This window comes from Eucyclogobius newberryi, unplaced genomic scaffold (genome assembly GCF_026437365.1).
Source record: "Eucyclogobius newberryi isolate DKJ021-1_F unplaced genomic scaffold, fEucNew1.0.hap1 SCAF_12, whole genome shotgun sequence".
In the NCBI taxonomy this organism is placed as follows: Eukaryota; Metazoa; Chordata; class Actinopteri; order Gobiiformes; family Gobiidae; genus Eucyclogobius; species Eucyclogobius newberryi.
Genome location: NW_027315746.1, coordinates 38,194,856 through 38,207,400, shown reverse-complemented (window position 1 = coordinate 38,207,400; position 12,545 = coordinate 38,194,856). Strand labels below are relative to the sequence as shown.

Below are 12,545 nucleotides of genomic sequence, written 5' to 3'. Positions count from 1 at the left end.
AAGAGGTCATTCATCTTATTGGTATTTTGTTTTATTTGATTTAAGAACACATGAAGGAAAGAGAAACACCACCAGAGAGAACAGATATAGATCAATATTATGCAGGGCTCAGATGAAGGATTTTCACTTGTGCAGCTGCAGCAGCTGCTAAACAATCCGTTAGTTTTTTCAAATTTGTTTAGCAATTTGATAATTGCATAGCAAAACACGAAAGTGACTAACAATCAATATTTTCCATTGATATAACACAATTATTTATTTAAAAAAAAAAACTCTTAACAAATTAACTTTTAAACACTTAAACATTTTTTTTTTCAGATAAAACAGAAAACTTGCAAATAAAATTTCTTGTTGAACAAATGAATCAACACAAGAGCCTTATTTACAACTTTCTTCCACATCATCATCATCAGACGACTATTTGCAGGAGTATTAAGCTTATGATGGAAACATAAATGTTGCTGTGGCGTTTCCGTCATGGTGTATTTTAATGCGTTCAAATTGTACCGCTCTATTTGACGTTCCATTCCATTTTTCGTTTTGCTATTTGATGACGGTCCCCAAGTACTCTCGTCTCTGCTCCGGCTGCACATTTAATGACGGCCCCTAAGCACTTGTCTCTGCTCCGGCTGCACATTTAATGGTAGGGTTTAGGGGTGGAGTACCTGTGAGGTAGGGTTTAGGGGTGTTGCCAAGTCATGCTGAACCAAGTCGGCACAACGGTGTTCCCAAATACGCACTTTGCTGACAAACGCACCGCCACGAGCGGCACGCACCACCACGAGCCGCACGCGGCTCCGCTTCTCCTCCGCTGCACCGGCGTTTCCACGCCCGAACACCGGCTCCGCGCTCCCGCACCCCCGGAGGTCTGTACCTGGGCGAAGGTGTGGCCCCAGCCCGCCACAGGAGCAGACACGGAGAGCGGGGCACCGGCTCCACCCGGAGAAAAGCAGCCCCATACAACCAAGGTACAGCCCCGTTTCTCTGCTTTCCCCGCTCCACAGACGGGGGCGATCTGGTCACAAGACTGGACTCAAATGCGTCTTGATTGGGCTAGAGCAACGCCGGCGTCTGGTATGTGGACTGCCGCTTCTGTCCCAACGTCTTTGTTTTGTTAGTCGTTTCCATTGTTTTGTTTTGTTCCCGCGTCTCTGTGTTGTCTTCTGTCCACATCCCTGTTCCTTAACTTCATCGGACATTACTGCACCGTCCATCGCTCATCTCCTCCCTCACTCCTGGACTATCTACTGCCCTAGCCGCCAGCTAACAGCTGGCTTAACACCTGCTGAGGTCCGTCATGGTAACGCGGGGCCTCCCTGCTGTGCAGACAAGGTCTGGGGCAACCAACGCCACTCACTCCACCAGCTTCAACACCCGGTCCACTGCTGCTTTTTCACAACTCTCTGCCCACCAGCTTCTAGTTAACCAGCCTCTAGCCACCGCCAACATTCTAACTGGATTACTCTCATCTGCTGCTACGTTCCATCTCCTCCTCGGACTATCACTCCCGCGCCTCCAGGCCACCGCTCCACCAACTTCTCGCCTACTCACCTACACCGCTGCTGACCTTCACCTCCTCAACCATAACCACCGTCTCCCAGCTGCTGCTGCCTCTGCAGCTAGCTCAGCTGGGATCCTTCGCCGGCCCCGCTACATCCACAGGGGCTCTGGTCTCTCCCATAACCAACACTCCAACGACGGCTCACCTATCCCCTCACTCTGGACTAGTTTTCGCCCCCCTGTCACCCCCACCTGCCGCACTGCCAACCTCAGCAACCTCCGCCCCCCCACCCCTGCGCCCCCATCCATCTCCGCGCCCTCATCCATCTCCCTTGCACTGCTGAACTGCCGCTCCCTCTCCAACAAATCACCTGTTATATCTGAACTGCTACTGGACAATAACATTGATCTGCTTCTCCTCTGTGAAACATGGCAACAGCCCCTGGACTTCTATGCTCTCAACCAAGCCACTCCCTCCAACTACACTTACACTGCCAAACCCCGCCTCTCCGGGCGTGGGGGAGGTCTTGCTGTTAGTCATAAAAAATCTACATCCATCACTGAACTGAACCTCAACCTTCCATCCATCTCATCATTTGAATACCTCGCCTTCTCCCTCCCCAACTCTATCACCGCTATCCTGATCAATCGTCCCCCAAAGCCCCGCCCCTCTTTCCTCACTGAATTGTCTGAACTCCTCACCATCGCATCCTCTCTCTCTGCCCGCCTCCTACTCACTGGTGACTTCAACATCCACATTGACTGCCCCAATGCCCCACTGACATCCGACTTCCTCTCTCTCCTGGACTGCTTCCATCTCACCCAACATATTGACTTCCCCACCCATACCAAAGGCCACACTCTGGACTTAGTCTGTTCCTCTCTCCTACCCATATCTAAGCCCCACCCCCTCCCCTTCCCACTCTCTGATCATCTCTGCATCCTTTTCTCCGCCCCCCTACCCTCGCCCCACAACCCCAAAAAAACGCACCATCACCTACCGCAATATCAAGTCAGTCAACCCCCTCACGCTCTCCCAGCTCATATCCTCTGCTTTCCCCCCTGACTCCCCCCCCTCTTCCCCCGACGACTATGCTGTCATGCTCAACACCACCCTCTCTGACTCCCTTGACTCCCTAGCCCCCTGGAAAACCTCCTCCGTCTCATACATCAACCCCGCCCCCTGGTACACCCCTGAACTCCGCAACATGAAGCAGACTGGCCGCCAACTCGAACGACTCCTCAAAAGAACCCGCCTCACCGTCCACGCCGAAGCTTTCAAACATCTCCTCCTACCGTGACGCTCTCCAAGCCGCCAAATCTGCCCACCTCTCCACCCTCATCAACAGCTCCCACCGGAGCCCTCGCACCCTGTTCTCCACCGTCAACAAGCTGCTCCAGCCACCGGACATCACTCCACCCTCCTCCCCTGACCTCTGCAACTCTTTCCTCCTTGCCTTCAATGACAAAATTTCCAAAATCAACAGCTCCATGACTGCCGTCTCCATTAACTCCATCACCACCCCCACCCCTGCCCCCCCTCCTCTCCCTGACCACCCACCCTTCCCTCCCCTCACCACCTTCTCCTCTGTTAACTCCTCTCATATCATAGACCTCATCACCGCTTCCAAAACCACCACCTGCTCTCTCGACCCCCTCCCAACGACTCTAACCAAGGCCTGCCTCCCTGCTCTCATCCCCCATCTCACCACCCTCTTCAACCAGTCTTTATCCCTCAGCCATGTTCCTTCCATCTACAAACTGGCCTCCATCACCCCCATCCTCAAAAAACCCACCCTAGACTCCGCCAACCTCTCCAACTACCACCCCGACTCCAACCTGCCGTTCCTCTCAAAAACGCTGGAACGCATCATCGCCGCCCAACTTCACACCCACCTCCAGTCAAACAACCTCTATGAACCCCTCCAATCTGGCTTCCGCCCACTTCACAGCACTGAAACAGCCCTGGTCAAAGTACTCAACGATCTCCTCACCTCTGCAGACTCCGGGGCCCTCAACATCCTGTTACTACTAGACCTCAGCGCAGCCTTTGACACTATAAACCATTCCATCCTCCTACAAAGGCTGCGCCAACTGGGTGTTGAGGGCTCTGCACTTGACTGGCTCACATCCTACCTCACCAACAGGCAAGAGTTAATTTCCCTCTCCGGTCACTCATCCACCCTCTCCCCAGTAACGCAGGGGTCCCCCAGGGCTCAGTCCTCGGCCCCCTCCTCTTCATCTGCTACATCTTCCCCCTTGGTCACATCCTCCGCCAACTCAACCTGGACTTTCACTGCTACGCTGACGACACCCAGATATACCTCACCACCAAATCCACCCAAAACCCTCCCCTCAGCCACATCGAAACCTGCATCTCTACAATAAAATCATGGCTCACTCTCAACTTCCTCAAACTGAACAGTGACAAAACAGAGCTCCTCCTCATTGGCACCAAATCCACTCTCAATAAAACTGGTCCCTTTTCACTCAGCATCGACACCTCGACCATCGCCCCCTCTACCCTGGTACGCAATCTCGGTGTCATCATGGACCCCACCCTCTCCTTCACTCCCCATGTCAGCCACATTGTCAAGACCTCATACTTCCACCTCCGCCGCATCGCCAAAATCCCACACTGCCTCACCCTCCCCGCTGCTGAATCCCTCATCCATGCCTTCATCTCCTCCCGCCTCCACTACTGCACCTCCCTCCTCACTGGCATCTCCTCCCATTCCCTCCACAGACTCCAAATGGTCCAAAACTCCGCTGCCCGCCTCCTCACCCACACCCGCCTCCTCACCCACACCCGGTCCCGTGATCACATCACTCCCGTTCTCCGCTCTCTCCATTGGCTCCCCATCAAGCAGCGCATAAACTTTAAAATACTCCTCCTCACCACCTTGCCCCCCCCTACCTGTCTGACCTCCTCATCCCCCACCGCCCCACCCGAGCTCTCCGATCCTCCTCCTCTCTCACCCTGACTGCACCAACATCCCGACTCAAAACTTTTGGCGACAAGAGCATTCTCCCGAACAGCACCCCGACTCTGGAACTCCCTCCCCCCCGTCCCACTCTCCCTCACTCACAACATTCAAATCCCGCCTAAAAACATACCTCTTCACCCAAGCCTATGACCTCCCCTACCCCTAGCCTCCTCTACCCCATTGCCTACTCTTCTACCCCCTGTTACATCCCCATCTTTTTCTCTCTACTTCTTCTGTCTTGTTCATTTTATCTGTATATTAATGTGTTCTGTACGTGTTGTCCCCCCCTGTCTGTAAATACCCCCCCCTTTTTTATATATGTTCAGCGTCTTTGGGTCACTGAAAAGCGCTATATAAATAAAAGTTATTATTATTGTTATTGTTATTGTTATTGTTATTGTTATTGTTATTGTTATTGTTATTGTTATTGTTATTGTTATTGTTATTGTTATTGTTATTGTTATTGTTATTGTTATTGTTATTGTTATTGTTAATGTTAATGTTAATGTTAATATTAATATTAATATTAATATTAATATTAATATTAATAATAATAATAATAATAATAATAATGACAGTCCCTAAGCACTCGTCTCTGCTCCGGCTGCACATTCGGATCCGTGTAATTCGCTGCGCCCAAAATACGCATCCGATCGTTAAAAACGAGGTTGTCACTTGGCAGTGTAAATATGAGTATTTGGGGGTGTGTATGATTTGCAAACACCTTTTAGGAGCTATTGACCTCGGAAGTCTGTATCTGTGACACAGATATGGCTCCTCCCACTTTCAGACTCGACATGTCAACACAGCGTCCTACATGTGTCATGCCGTTGTTGACGATCGATTGACGAGTGATCAGAACTTGTTATACAATTGAACACAGATTTTTGTATCGCAAAAGCTGCGATACAAAAACACTTTCTCTGTCGAATGCATCGCATTTGAGAGAAATTGCGTCGCATTTTGCGACGCAATACCGCTTATTCTGAACCCTGATTATGCATCCAACAAATCATAAAAAGAGAAAAGGAAAGAAAATATGGCATAAGAAACAAAGAAAACATCCCATTTATTCATCTATTTTCAAGTCAAGTCCAAATGTAATTTTTTTCCATACTAAGAATGTCCATTATGTCAGTCCAGTCTCTGATCGTCTGTGTAAGGCACGTTTATGTGTGGAGCACGTTTCATACACAAGGCAATTCAAAGTGGTGCAGCAGGAGGCCGCTCCATGTTTAGTCCTGACTCTGGCACCAGCAGGAGGCCGCTCCATGTTTAGTCCTGACTCTGGCACCAGCAGGAGGCCGCTCCATGTTTAGTCCTGACTCTGGCACCAGCAGGAGGCCGCTCCATGTTTAGTCCTGACTCTGGCACCAGCAGGAGGCCGCTCCATGTTTAGTCCTGACTCTGGCACCAGCAGGAGGCCGGTCCATGTTTAGTCCTGACTCTGGCACCAGCAGGAGGCCGCTCCATGTTTAGTCCTGACTCTGGCACCAGCAGGAGGCCAGTCCATGTTTAGTCCTGACTCTGGCACCAGCAGGAGGCCGGTCCATGTTTAGTCCTGACTCTGGCACCAGCAGGAGGCCGCTCCATGTTTAGTCCTGACTCTGGCACCAGCAGGAGGCCGGTCCATGTTTAGTCCTGACTCTGGCACCAGCAGGAGGCCGCTCCATGTTTAGTCCTGACTCTGGCACCAGCAGGAGGCCGGTCCATGTTTAGTCCTGACTCTGGCACCAGCAGGAGGCCGGTCCATGTTTAGTCCTGACTCTGGCACCAGCAGGAGGCCGGTCCATGTTTAGTCCTGACTCTGGCACCAGCAGGAGGCCGGTCCATGTTTAGTCCTGACTCTGGCACCAGCAGGAGGCCGCTCCATGTTTAGTCCTGACTCTGGCACCAGCAGGAGGCCGGTCCATGTTTAGTCCTGACTCTGGCACCAGCAGGAGGCCGGTCCATGTTTAGTCCTGACTCTGGCACCAGCAGGAGGCCGGTCCATGTTTAGTCCTGACTCTGGCACCAGCAGGAGGCCGGTCCATGTTTAGTCCTGACTCTGGCACCAGCAGGAGGCCGCTCCATGTTTAGTCCTGACTCTGGCACCAGCAGGAGGCCGCTCCATGTTTAGTCCTGACTCTGGCACCAGCAGGAGGCCGCTCCATGTTTAGTCCTGACTCTGGCACCAGCAGGAGGCCGCTCCATGTTTAGTCCTGACTCTGGCACCAGCAGGAGGCCGCTCCATGTTTAGTCCTGACTCTGGCACCAGCAGGAGGCCGCTCCATGTTTAGTCCTGACTCTGGCACCAGCAGGAGGCCGCTCCATGTTTAGTCCTGACTCTGGCACCAGCAGGAGGCCGCTCCATGTTTAGTCCTGACTCTGGCACCAGCAGGAGGCCGCTCCATGTTTAGTCCTGACTCTGGCACCAGCAGGAGGCCGCTCCATGTTTAGTCCTGACTCTGGCACCAGCAGGAGGCCGCTCCATGTTTAGTCCTGACTCTGGCACCAGCAGGAGGCCGCTCCATGTTTAGTCCTGACTCTGGCACCAGCAGGAGGCCGCTCCATGTTTAGTCCTGACTCTGGCACCAGCAGGAGGCCGCTCCATGTTTAGTCCTGACTCTGGCACCAGCAGGAGGCCGCTCCATGTTTAGTCCTGACTCTGGCACCAGCAGGAGGCCGCTCCATGTTTAGTCCTGACTCTGGCACCAGCAGGAGGCCGCTCCATGTTTAGTCCTGACTCTGGCACCAGCAGGAGGCCGCTCCATGTTTAGTCCTGACTCTGGCACCAGCAGGAGGCCGCTCCATGTTTAGTCCTGACTCTGGCACCAGCAGGAGGCCGGTCCATGTTTAGTCCTGACTCTGGCACCAGCAGGAGGCCGGTCCATGTTTAGTCCTGACTCTGGCACCAGCAGGAGGCCGGTCCATGTTTAGTCCTGACTCTGGCACCAGCAGGAGGCCGGTCCATGTTTAGTCCTGACTCTGGCACCAGCAGGAGGCCGCTCCATGTTTAGTCCTGACTCTGGCACCAGCAGGAGGCCGCTCCATGTTTAGTCCTGACTCTGGCACCAGCAGGAGGCCGCTCCATGTTTAGTCCTGACTCTGGCACCAGCAGGAGGCCGCTCCATGTTTAGTCCTGACTCTGGCACCAGCAGGAGGCCGCTCCATGTTTAGTCCTGACTCTGGCACCAGCAGGAGGCCGCTCCATGTTTAGTCCTGACTCTGGCACCAGCAGGAGGCCGCTCCATGTTTAGTCCTGACTCTGGCACCAGCAGGAGGCCGCTCCATGTTTAGTCCTGACTCTGGCACCAGCAGGAGGCCGCTCCATGTTTAGTCCTGACTCTGGCACCAGCAGGAGGCCGCTCCATGTTTAGTCCTGACTCTGGCACCAGCAGGAGGCCGCTCCATGTTTAGTCCTGACTCTGGCACCAGCAGGAGGCCGCTCCATGTTTAGTCCTGACTCTGGCACCAGCAGGAGGCCGCTCCATGTTTAGTCCTGACTCTGGCACCAGCAGGAGGCCGCTCCATGTTTAGTCCTGACTCTGGCACCAGCAGGAGGCCGGTCCATGTTTAGTCCTGACTCTGGCACCAGCAGGAGGCCGGTCCATGTTTAGTCCTGACTCTGGCACCAGCAGGAGGCCGGTCCATGTTTAGTCCTGACTCTGGCACCAGCAGGAGGCCGGTCCATGTTTAGTCCTGACTCTGGCACCAGCAGGAGGCCGGTCCATGTTTAGTCCTGACTCTGGCACCAGCAGGAGGCCGCTCCATGTTTAGTCCTGACTCTGGCACCAGCAGGAGGCCGCTCCATGTTTAGTCCTGACTCTGGCACCAGCAGGAGGCCGCTCCATGTTTAGTCCTGACTCTGGCACCAGCAGGAGGCCGCTCCATGTTTAGTCCTGACTCTGGCACCAGCAGGAGGCCGCTCCATGTTTAGTCCTGACTCTGGCACCAGCAGGAGGCCGCTCCATGTTTAGTCCTGACTCTGGCACCAGCAGGAGGCCGCTCCATGTTTAGTCCTGACTCTGGCACCAGCAGGAGGCCGCTCCATGTTTAGTCCTGACTCTGGCACCAGCAGGAGGCCGCTCCATGTTTAGTCCTGACTCTGGCACCAGCAGGAGGCCGCTCCATGTTTAGTCCTGACTCTGGCACCAGCAGGAGGCCGCTCCATGTTTAGTCCTGACTCTGGCACCAGCAGGAGGCCGCTCCATGTTTAGTCCTGACTCTGGCACCAGCAGGAGGCCGCTCCATGTTTAGTCCTGACTCTGGCACCAGCAGGAGGCCGCTCCATGTTTAGTCCTGACTCGTACGGAAGTGGAGACCCGTAGCTACATTTGAGTGATTGTTTCATGTAAATCCACCAAATAAAACCAAAGTTCTGAACATTTCAATTCCATAAAAAAAGTGCGTAAAAATATGCACTCTTTTCTGCGCGCGTTGCATTTATTATAATAACTTTGTCGTCTTTTGTGATAAAACGAAACGGAAAAAACGTTAGCCTTGTGCTAATCCAGATGTTCAGGACGCACACGAGTATGTAAACATTAGTCACATGACAAATAGTCTAAGAGGAAGAACGAACGAGAGAAATTATGCTGTTTTTGAATAGTTTGAGAGTTTTAGTATTTCAAGTATTTCATTGTCAGTAATATAGTTGTTGTGAAGCAAAATGAGGTGCACACTTCATGTTGATCAAGTTTAATTCTGGTTTAGACCTGGTTTAGACCTGATTTAGACCTGGTTTAGACCTGGTTTAGACCTGGTTTAGACCTGGTTTAGACCTGGTTTAGACCTGGTTTAGACCTGGTTTAGACCTGGTTTAGTCCTGGTTTAGTCCTGGTTTAGTCCTGGTTTAGTCCTGGTTTAGACCTGGTTTAGACCTGGTTTAGACCTGGTTTAGACCTGGTTTAGACCTGGTTTAGACCTGGTTTAGTCCTGGTTTAGTCCTGGTTTAGACCTGGTTTAGACCTGGTTTAGACCTGGTTTAGACCTGGTTTAGACCTGGTTTAGACCTGGTTTAGACCTGGTTTAGTCCTCGTTTAGACCTGGTTTAGACCTGATTTAGACCTGGTTTAGTCCTGGTTTAGTCCTGGTTTAGTCCTGGTTTAGTCCTGGGTTAGTCCTGGGTTAGACCTGGGTTAGTCCTGGTTTAGTCCTGGTTTAGTCCTGGTTTAGACCTGGTTTAGACCTGGTTTAGTCCTGGTTTAGACCTGGTTTAGTCCTGGTTTAGACCTGGTTTAGACCTGGTTTAGACCTGGTTTAGACCTGGTTTAGACCTGATTTAGACCTGATTTAGACCTGGTTTAGACCTGGTTTAGTCCTGGTTTAGACCTGGTTTAGTCCTGGTTTAGTCCTGGTTTAGACCTGGTTTAGTCCTGGTTTAGACCTGGTTTAGACCTGGTTTAGACCTGGTTTAGTCCTGGTTTAGACCTGGTTTAGTCCTGGTTTAGACCTGGTTTAGACCTGGTTTAGTCCTGGTTTAGACCTGGTTTAGACCTGGTTTAGACCTGGTTTAGACCTGGTTTAGTCCTGGTTTAGACCTGGTTTAGACCTGGTTTAGTCCTGATTTAGACCTGGTTTAGTCCTGGTTTAGTCCTGGTTTAGTCCTGGTTTAGTCCTGGTTTAGACCTGGGTTAGACCTGGTTTAGACCTGATTTAGACCTGGTTTAGACCTGGTTTAGTCCTGGTTTAGACCTGGTTTAGACCTGGTTTAGACCTGGTTTAGACCTGGTTTAGTCCTGGTTTAGACCTGGTTTAGACCTGGTTTAGACCTGGTTTAGACCTGGTTTAGACCTGGTTTAGACCTGGTAAAGGCCTGTGATGTGGCTCTGTCATTTTGGACAGAAACTGTTTTGAGAAGTGGCACAAATAGAAAAACGCCTGAGGATTTAACAACTTTTTAACTGTAAATAGTTGTTTATTGCTTGTATATATCACAATACTACTTTTATATGTTCATATTTGCACCTTGTGGTTCAGTTTGAACCTTTTTAAACACTTGGTTGAGAACGTTTGAGGGTTTCACAATGAAAAAAACATAATTTTTCTAGACGGACTTTGTGTTTTCTGTGTGTGTTTAGGTCCAGTATGTTGAAATAGTATGTCAAAGTGAAAAACTAACTAACTGATCATATTGGTGAGGTTGTGCTGAAAAAAAAAAGATGCCCAACATTGGTCTGGTAAACATTTCTTAATGTAGTATATCAGGGCAAAATTGAAGGTAGCCAAAAACGGCCAAAAAAGCTCCGGACCCTGAAGGGTTAATAAGGAGCCCATCCTTCCAAATCATATCGTACGCCTTCTCCACATCAAAGAGCACCGCAATAACCTTTTCTTTCTGAGCCCTGGCCAGCTGGATATCAGATTCCAAACATAACACGGAATCCATGGTGTTCCTGCCCCTACGGAAGCCACTCTCATACCCCGACTCTCCAAGAAGTAATCCAACCGCTCGGTAACCATGCGCTCCATGGTTTTCCCTAGCTGCGACATCAAGGCAATCGGCCTCTAACTTGAAGGGTCAGACACAGGCCTACTCGGCTTCAGAACCGGCACCACCGTAGACTGAATACAACCTGAATCCCAAACACGGTTGAAAAAACCCAGGACTAGCCCAAGCGTGTCATCAGTCAAATGAGAGAGCATGTCATAGCACACCTCATCTTTACCCGGGGCTGTCTGTTTCGCCTTAGAAAGTGCTCTCCTTAGCTCAAACAAACTAAACGGAAGGTCAAGGTCATCTTGAGTCGAAGGCTGGTGCCCAATCAGCTCAGAATTCTGCGCCAGAGTATTATCCCTGTAGTGCCTTTCCGCAGGTGAGAGATTGTCAGAGCTGTGCACCGACACAAAGGTGCTGGCCAACAGTTCAGCTTTGTCAACGTCGCTGACTGCTTCAACACCATTCAGTATTAGGACCGGGGTCCCATGACGGCGCTCAACCCCATGCATCCGCTTAATCATCCCCCAAACGCGTTTCTCTCCCAATTTTGGAACAATACTGCCTCCAACAGGCACTCTTGGCCGTTCTTAGAGTTTTCCGCACAACAGCGCGAGCCCTCTTGTAGTCAATGAGGGCACCCTCAGTGTGGGTAACCCTTAGCCGGCGAAACGCCGCATTTCTCGCCCTAACAGCATAACCACATGCTTCATTCCACCATGGCTGGGGATGCAGACCTAAACCCGCGTTCAGGTTCAAGTCCGGATTCAAATCCAGAGGTTTAGGTTCAGGTCCGGACTCATTAGGTCCGGACCTGAACCATGCCATATTTGCATAATGTTACAACAGCATAACACAAGACACTTCGCTAAATTAAGTTTAAGACACATGAACAAGGACGACTATCAAACACAAGGCTTAACTGCAGTGAAATAAACTCAACTTGTCTGATTTATTCACTGTTTTTAACAGAAGTTACAACTTACAAATCACAAGCTACGAGCTACTAGCTAGCAGCTAAATTGTAGCTTAACACTTAACACACATCGCTTGAGGAACAACTCAAGACTCGACTCAACAACAAGAGCATGTTGAGTATTGTTGACAGGGTCAGTCTGGGTCAAGGGTCAAAGCAGCTGTTTCATCTGATACTATGTTTCATCTTTAGACACATTTCACTCTTTAATGTTCAGATCCATTAGCATCAAAAGTCAGATCAAACCTTCAAACACAAAACACCAGTGTCAATAATGAAGTCAGTGTAAAATAACAGTTACAAAAACTAGCATAAAATTCAACTTTAATCACTATAAAGCATCAACTTATAGAACTATAGCAGTATCAAAAATAGAATATGAAAATATTTTACACAACACATCAAAATAATACATCATATTAGCAGCATTAAACACCAGACCATGTTTAACAACTGTAGAATACAAATACAAAATACTATTACAAAATATAAACTCCAATTAATGAATGCAGCAATTAAGCAATATTACTTTGCTTAATACTAAATACATCACACCACAACATAACACTTAAGTTATTTCATTCATATTTACACAAAGACCCAGACAAGAAACCACGCTGACCCCGTCCCTTTAACACGCTGACCCCGCCCCTTTAACACGCTG

The 12,545-nt window shown here is 50.3% G+C and overlaps 1 protein-coding gene across 1 annotated transcript in view; it reads right to left on the bottom strand.

Annotated features, from left to right (window-relative positions):
* Nucleotides 1-12,545, bottom strand: part of ranbp9 (RAN binding protein 9) — a 76,102-nt gene that overhangs the window by 27,787 nt on the left and 35,770 nt on the right. The window lies entirely within an intron of this gene.